Source organism: Corylus avellana, chromosome ca4, assembly GCF_901000735.1.
Source record: "Corylus avellana chromosome ca4, CavTom2PMs-1.0".
NCBI classification, from domain to species: Eukaryota; Viridiplantae; Streptophyta; class Magnoliopsida; order Fagales; family Betulaceae; genus Corylus; species Corylus avellana.
This window is the reverse complement of record NC_081544.1, coordinates 13,211,056-13,219,297: the sequence shown is the minus strand read 5'-3', so window position 1 is coordinate 13,219,297 and position 8,242 is coordinate 13,211,056.

Sequence of the window (8,242 nt, the reverse complement as noted above, 5' to 3'; positions counted from 1 at the left end):
TGATGTGTTACCATTTCATGAGTTGGTGACACACTTCTAGAAATAATAAATCTCATAAAATGATAATACAACATTTGGGAACCAACTTTTGAGAGAAAAATTTGAGATGTATTTTCTTTTCACATTTTTTACTTTTCTCCTCTTGGTAAAGTACTTGTAAATTTTTTTTAATAATCACACATGTAACGGCCTAGGGAAAAACGCTGGCTACATGCGCTATCACCTCAAAATGACTAATCAATTTGGAACTTCCCTATAATTCATTATAAAGTTCAGTTTCACTTAGTAACTATGCAGTGTGAGACTTAGCACCCATGACTATCTTTATAAATCACATATTCCATGTGGGTTTCTTCTTATCTTCTCAATATGTGATTAGGGTGTTACAAACTCCCCCTCTTAAATTCTTAATGTCCTCATTAGGGTCATGTCATGCAGTGCTCCAATACCACATGATCTGGCATTACTAGGTGGCTCTAATACCATTTATAACACCCATACTCCAAGTGGTATAATATTGTTCGCTTTTGGCCAAGCCCGCATGGTTTTATTATTGGGTTTACCCCCAAAAGGCCTCGTACCATTTAGAGAGAATATATTTCATATAAACACATCATTTTTTCCATGCTCAAGCAATGTGGGACGTCACAATCACCTCCTCTTAGGACCCAACGTCCTCATTAGTGACCCTTATGGGTTTGTGCACGCTCCTCTCATCTCAGGTTGAGCTATGGCTCTAATACCATATGTAATACCCTTGTTCCAAGTGGTATGATATTGTCCGCTTTTGGTCAAGGTGGCACGGTTTTATTACTGAGTATACCCCCAAAATGATTCGTACCATTTAGAGAAAGTGTATTTCATATAAATACATCATTTTTTTCCATGCCTAAGCAATGTAGGACGTCACAGTCAGCTCCTCTTAGGACCCAACGTCCTCGTTGCCGACCCTCATAGGCTTGTCCACGCTCCTCCCATCTCAGGCTAGGTTTTATAATGAATTATAGGGAAACTTCAAATTGACTAATCCTTTTGAGGTGATAGCGTAGATATGGCTAGCGTTTTTTCCTGGGCTGTTACAAACTCCCCCTCATAAATTCCTGAGGTCCTCATCAGGGCCATATCATATAGTGCTCCAATACTACATGACCTGGCGTTACTAGGTGGCTCTGATACCATTTGTAACGGCTCAAGGAAAAGCGCTAGTCACATCTGCGCTATCACCTCAAAATGATTAGTCAATTTGAAGCTTTCCTATAATTTATTATAAAGCTTATTTTCATATAGTAACTAGACAATGTGAGACTCAGCATCCATGACTATCTTTATAAATTACATACTCTATATGAGCTTCTTTTCATCTTCCCAACATGGAATTGAGGTGTTACAACTCGTGGTGCTAAGAGTGTGTTCACTTGTGCATAAAATTATTATCAATTTCTAAAAATCTATTTATTTGTATAGTTTAGCCAATAATAGTTACAAAGATAGAAACAAAAATGGTGACTCACCAAAAGTATCGGCAGCAGACACTCTTATGCCTAGGTTAATAAGATATTTATGAGAAAGGTCATAAAGCAAAGGAAAGAGAGAAGAGTGTACAATTTAGGGCTAGCAAAACAAGTACCTGACACGACCCGATTACAACCCACGGGTACCCGTTACACGATTAACCTATACATAAACACGACCCATTTAGTTAAACTGGTAATCGAGTCTGACACAATTATGACACGGAAATAGCCGGGTAACCCGACACAACTCGTTTAACCCGTTTACAATAAACAGGTCATATCAGGTAGTAACTCGACCTGACCTGACCCGCTAAAAACCCTAAACCTTTGAAAAAAAAAAAAAAAAATTTGTAATAATAATACATGAATACTAATACAATTGTTAATAAAAGCATTCACAAAATTAACAATTTTCAACTCTATACATATTATAATATTAGATAGTTCATTTCCATAATTCCATGTAATGCAATAATGATTTTAGTTTCTCTTTAAGGAGACTATTTTGCTATGATGACCAGTGTAGATATTCTCTGTTTTACTGTTCATATTAAATTTCACACACACACACACACACATATACACCATTATATATATATGAAATGTATATGGATCAAATTAGATTTCCCACGACATTTCCATCATAGCAATAAAGAAAAAAGATAATAATAATAATAATAATAATAATAATAAAAAGCCAACAAAAACAAAATAATAAAGAAAAAATAAACAAAACTCAAAACTACATCATCATTAGATTCATTACAAATTAGGTTCCAATTAGCCATTATGCCTGGTGTTGTCCACTTGAAGTCTTAAAGGATCCATGATCCATCCCATGTAATCAAAGATATGAATTATGAAACATTACAAATATGCTTATTTTTTGACTTTTTTTTTTTTAAAAAAAAAAAACCGGGTCTAATGGGTACCCGTTAGACCCAGTTAGTACCCGCCAGACCCGAACAATACCAAGGTCTAGGAGTTCGACCCGCCATACACGAAATTAACTGGGTCTTAAACGTGTAGACCCGAATTCAATAAGGCCAAACTCGATACCTATTTTTTTCGTATTGTGTTCGTATCGAGTTCGCAGATTGTGTCAAAATCGCCAACCCTATGTACATATCATTAATGCTGTAAATGAGCCAAGCCGAGCCAAATATTAGCAAACTCAAATTGGCTCATTTAAGAAAATACTTAATCAAGCCGATCTCGAATTCGAGCTAAGAACTCTTTGCTCAAGATCGGCTCATTAGAATAAAATGATGCTCAAGATCGAGCTCAAGACCGATAAAATTTTGATTTTGGGCGAGCCGAGCAAGCCGAGCCCCTGAATAGCTCAACTCGGCTCACACCTCGTTAGTAAAGAACCTCATGCGTGCTCAAGCTTTAGCTAATAAGCTGGCTTAAAAATTTTAATTTTAATAAATCAACTTTACCTAGAAAATTGATTTCTTTTCACCATTTAAAATTTCAAATGGTTGAGCATCCAGGGCAATTTAGTGATTTACTCACAGTCCCCTAAGTGGCAAAGACTTGGATGGTTGGATTACAAAGCATTGGGCCATTCAATTTATAGAAGTGAGATGATATAGTTTTTGATTCTTTTTTCGATGTGGGACAAGGAAAAGCTTCACAAGTATAACACGCCCAAACTCTATCTCTCTGCCTCGTTCTTTTCTCTCTCAACTCTGGTTCTCACTTCTCTCCCTCTCGCTCAACTTCACTTCTCAGCCCAACTCTCTCTCTTCTGTAATTTCACAATCTCCCTCTCGCTCAACAAGTGTGCTGTGAGTGAGAAAAAAGAGCAAGTAACCATCAACCACCACAAATGCTCTCTTGGTCCCAACTGCCACTACAACGTTTAGAGTTTTTAAATGGTGTTGGGATGAAGATCAGCTTGCAAATCTTGCCCTCCTCCATGATTGAGAAAAGCAAGCATTTTTTATGCTCTGGTCTAAGTTTTGCAGATATGGGATGAAAAGAGGAAAGCCAGATTTAGCTGTTGGCAAATAAGGTTGAAGAAGGAATAAAAGAAGAAGAAAAGAAAAAGATGAAGAAGTGTGCTGGAAGTGGGAGACGAGGAATGAAAAAGAAGAAAATAAAATAGAAGAAAGAGAGAGTGGCGTGGGGGAAGGTGGGCGAAAGTGGAAAGTTGGTGTAAGAGGATTTTTTGATTTCGTTGTCTGTCCTTCAAGCGAGCAGCAATGGCTGACCACCTATGACAAAAATAATCAATTAAATATAAGCCCAAAAGGACATAATTTTGACTAAGAAATGGTTTAAAAAATGGTTACAAAATGGAATTAAAAAAAAATGTTATTATATATGTATAATTATAATTTAGGGATAAATGTAAAATTGGTCAATTTGGTTGGCTTAAATTACAAATTCCATTATATAATTTGTTATTAAATAATCATATGATTTAATGATCAATAGATAATGTGATATAACCATATAAATTCCAATGACAATACATTAATACTTCAATTGTGGTTATAAGTAACACATTGTTGAATCCAATATTAATTACTTAATTTGAAATTATACGAATGCATTATCATTGTACATGAATACTATGATTAAGTATTTGAATTGTCATTGAATCATATAATTAAGTATTGATCTTATACATTTGTATTATTCAATATATATGTATAATTATAACTTATAACGTATATGGACTTATAACATACATTAGAAGTTGGAACGAAGTTTCTTGATAGTTAATTAGTGCATTAGTATCAATTTGTATACTTTTTTTCTTTTTTTGTTTTATTGAAAGGGGGAAAAGGTTACAATGAGAATCTTTTCCACTCTTGATCCGAATGGATGAGAGATTGGATGATTCTATGGGAATGTTTCCAAACACTAGGTGGGAAGCGGCCCATAAGTATCAATTTGTATACTTATGTCATATTATATATGTATAATTTGTTATTAGATAATCATATGATTTAATGATCAATTGATTATGACATATAATCATGTAAATTATAATGACAATACATTAATACTTCAATTGTGATTATAAATAACACATTGTAGAATTCAATGCCAATTACTTCATTTGATATTATACGAATGACATTTTTATTGTACACGAATACTATGATTAAGTATTTGAATTGTCATTGAATCATATGATTAAGTATTGATTTTATACATTTGTAATATTCAATATATATGTATAATTATAATTTATAACGTATATGAACTTATAACATACATTGGAAGTTGGAACGAAGTTTCTATGTACTTAATTATTGTATTAGTATCAATTTGTATACTTATGTCATATTATATATGTATAATTTGTTATTAGATAATCATATAATTTAATGATCAATTCATATTTGATCATATGATATAATCATATAAATTATAATGATTAATGACAGTACATTAATACTTCAACTATGGCTATAAGTAACACATTGTTGAATCTAATGCCAATTACTTAATTTCATATTATATGAATCACATTGTCATTGTATATGAATAATAAATTAAGTATTTGAATTGTAATTGGATCCTATATAACATATATTACTTAATTACTATTATATGTATTTAAATTTATATAACTATTTTTTTTGTAATATATATATATATAAAAGATCTATTAACGAGCAAACGAGTCGGGCTAACAAGATGAGCGAGTCGGACGAGCTTGAGTTAAACGAGTCGAACTCACGAGCCCCCGTCAAGCTTAATCGAGCGAGTCGGGTATGTGTCACTAGCTAATCGAGCGAGTTTTAACAGTAACAAGCGAGTTTGTACAGTGTTAAGTTCGAGTTCGAGTCGAGCTTAGCTGAGCGGGTAGCGAGCGAGCTGTTGAGTGTATCGGCCTATTTACAGCCCTACATATCATAAACTAGGGTAGGCAAATAGTTCAATGTGGAAAGTCATATATTCTATAAATGACTTTCCTTCCAAAGATATCTAGACGAATCATTTCCTTATCGAGTCGATCCATCCTTCAAATGATTAAGTTCAAACAAGCAAGTTCGTTAATGAGGAGATCCATTCCCTTCTATGGTTTTCTTACCATATTTATATTGGGTAACCGATGGTCAAAGTGAATCTCTTAGCGGACCGACAATGAGTTAGGGATTTGTTGGTCGATGAACCCCTTAAGGGCCAGTCTATTGCTACGGATTCTGTCAATCAATGATCCATCTAAGGGGGCCGCACTGATAGGGAATTTGATACATCTTGAAGGTGGCTGTGCCTCTATGGGCATGCGGGGTAATGGGCCACTTTGGGCTTTAGTGGACCTCTAAGAGATCTAATATTTTTGCATGACATGTTGTAATTAGGGCTGTAAACGAGCAAGCCGGCTCGTGAGCTCGATTGTACCCGCCTGGTTAAACACGACTCAAAATTGAGCTTGACATTGTTCAAACCCGCTCGTTACTGTACAAGTTCGCTCGATTAGCAAATGATACCCGGCTCACTCGACTAAACTTGACGAGGGCTCGTGAACTCAACCTAGATAACGATGGAATGTATATATATGTAAGTTTGGATTTTTTGTTTTAGGGTTAATAACTTTTTTGGTATCTCAGTTTGACAGTTTTTATTTTTTCCCCCCTAAGTTTTAAAATGAGACAAATCTAGTACCCAACCTATGAAAAAAGACAGAATCAATACCTCCGTTAGTTTTCGTTAGTCTCAACTAACGGAGTTTCCACGTGTCACTCCCTTAATACGCCACGTGTCCTAAAAAATAAAATAAAAATAAAAATAATAAAATGATAATTAAAAATAATAATATAATTAAAAAAAAAAACCATTCTCTCTTTGGCTCTCCAATTAGCTTCTTTCGCCGGAAATTCCATGAATCCGGCTATACATTGTAATCAAAGTCCCACAGATCTGACTGTAATTCTACGTTGCTGGTGGATCCGTATATCAGACTTCTCAGCCTTTCGATGACTTTTGTTGCTCCAAAATCTAATGAAGATCCGGCAATTTGCACAAAAAATAGCCTACAAATTACAGGGTTTCAATTGATTAATTTGGTATGGATTTGATGTAGATGGAGGACAGTTTGAGATCTGGTGGCCAGTCAAGGCTTGTGGTTAAGAATAGGAATTCTTCAGGTTGCTTAATTGTTAGAAAGAAAACTGCGGATGGAGTGGAAAGGGTTGGTTCATCGAGTTCTCGGAACGTTTCCGAGTCGAAGAAGAAGAAGAGGTTGAGGTTGGTTATGAGTAATTCGGGCTCAAGTGAAGAGCTCTCGCTAGCACCTAGGAGAAGGCTTGGCCCTGAAACTGTAAGGGTGTGTCGAAGGTAAGAGAATCACCTTCAATCCAAAATTAAGTCACTTGTGTTTACAGAATCACCCTCTCCACCTAGAAGAAAATCTTGATCACAGTCACTTGGTGCAAGACAAATTCTGCTCAAGGCCTAAGCATAAGCTTCGGCGATGACCCATCGACGGTGGCCTTCCGGCTCAACTTGATGGAAGAAGAAAGGAAGCAAATCGATGGAATCCGGTAATTCGAACATCGAAGTTTTCTGGGATCTCTCTAATGCCAAGTACGAAGTAGGGCCTGAACCTATTGGGGGATTCCATTTGCTGATCATGGTTGATTCATAAATTGGCCGAATGCTATGTTGGGGCATAAATTTTTTACTTTTTACATTTTTATTTTTATTTTATTTTTTTTATAATTATATTATTTTTTTTAATTATTATTTTATTATTTTTATTATTTTTTTAATTTTTTTTACTTTTTAGGACACGTGGCGTATTATGGGAGTGACACGTGAAAATTCCATTAAGTAGGACTGACGGAACTAACGGAGGTATTGATTTTATCTTTTTTCATAAGTTAGGTACTAAATTTGTCACGTTTTAAAACTTAAAGAGAAAAAAAAAAAAAACGAAAATTGAGGTGCCAAAAAAGTTATTAACCCTTTGTTTTATTATAAGTTTTTCTTTGTTATTTGGCCGAGTAGCGGAGTCAAAACAGGCTCTAACGCAAAACTTGCTTCAGTCAAAGCCGCCTCGTTGTGAAATCGTGTGGCATGAGGAGCAAGCCACGTGCACACCACAGTTTTACTGGTCTTGACACTACAGTTCCCTCCCGTCATCCTGGAATGGAAGGGTGAATGGAAAAGGAGCTGTAATTTTCAACCCGGAGCTAAGGGCGCACTCCCAAGTCCCATCTTTTCGACAATTCCGTGTCGGTCACGAAATCCTCTCTCACCATCCTATACGACCCAGAAGTATTTCTCTCCTAATACAACCAAATCTTCTTCCCTTTGTATCGTGGAAACCCGTAACAAAATTGGTCTTACACAAAATAATCAGTATCAAACTGACGTAACAGAACAGCAATATATAAACACCCGCAGAGAATCTAATCCTGTGCCGCACGCTTCTTGTTCCAAACTTCGCGATAGCACTGTATTTATACATGGATAACGATCTCTACCAATTTTCTGCTTAAATAGAAGTGTACGTACCGGTACACCGCGAAACACAGGATCAGAACCCCTCCCCTACCCTGTCGCCCGCTGTTACATAACTGCTCTCAGACGCTCAGTCTCATAAAATCATTCGAGAGACTTTCATTTTCTTTGGTGGTCAACGATGAACCGTTTTGTGGCGAGGAGTTTGATGCGGGGCCTGATCGACGGCTGTGAGCACAGCCGCCGCGGAATTTCGACGGTGAGGGAGCACCAGAGTGTTGGTGCGCTTGGTGGCT